Raw genomic sequence first — 939 nt, 5'->3', positions numbered from 1 at the left:
AACAAACACACTACACATATACATATATGTATATGCGTATACACACACACACACACACACACACACACACACACACACACACACATATATATATATATATATATATATATATATATATATATATATATATATATATATATATATATATGTATGTGTGTGTCTGTGTCTGTGTGTGATCGTGTGTGTATATACATACATATATATGTATATATATATATATATATATATATATATATATATATATATATATATATATATATATATGTGTGTGTGTGTGTACAGTACATATATAAACACACATACATACATGGAAAGAAGGAAAGAATATGAAAGATTGTTTAACGTTTTATTTTTAGAAATTCAAATGTTAACAGAATTACTAAAGCGAATCCTGTTGACGTGAGTGAAATCAAGATATTTCAGTAAAATTGATTAATAAAAAAGTATATCCGATAAAATTGAGGAATGAGATATACCAGATGTAAGAGGTAAAATGATAAGGAAAGTGAGACGAAAGAAAAAGAGAATATCCGAAGTGAGTGAAATGGAGACGTTGCTTAAATTAAAGCCCGTTATTGGCAAGAATTATGGTGTGGGATTTTTTTGTACTTGGTTTCCACGCTTAAATGGATGGGAAAGTAATGAAATTATTTTTGGAAAGTGAGTAGGAAAAACATGCTTTTAGAATGACAGCGTCCAACTTGATAATGTTGAAGCCATGCTTTCCACTGCCTTAGTTCTATATTACTATTGGACCAACAAATAAAAAAATGTAAGATCATATTTACACTCCCGCAACATTACTTGCAAAAACTGAAAAAAAAACAGCTCATATGTCCAAACATTACATGGATTCAGCTCTTTTATCGTTTTTGTGTAATTTTGTAATTATCAGTGATTTCGTGGGAGTTAATATGGCTTTCCCCTAGCTTGTGGGGC

The sequence above is a fragment of the Penaeus vannamei genome, chromosome 2, assembly GCF_042767895.1.
Source record: "Penaeus vannamei isolate JL-2024 chromosome 2, ASM4276789v1, whole genome shotgun sequence".
Lineage (NCBI taxonomy): Eukaryota > Metazoa > Arthropoda > Malacostraca > Decapoda > Penaeidae > Penaeus > Penaeus vannamei.
The sequence above is the reverse complement of the archived record's forward strand: the minus strand, read 5'-3'. Positions refer to the sequence as shown.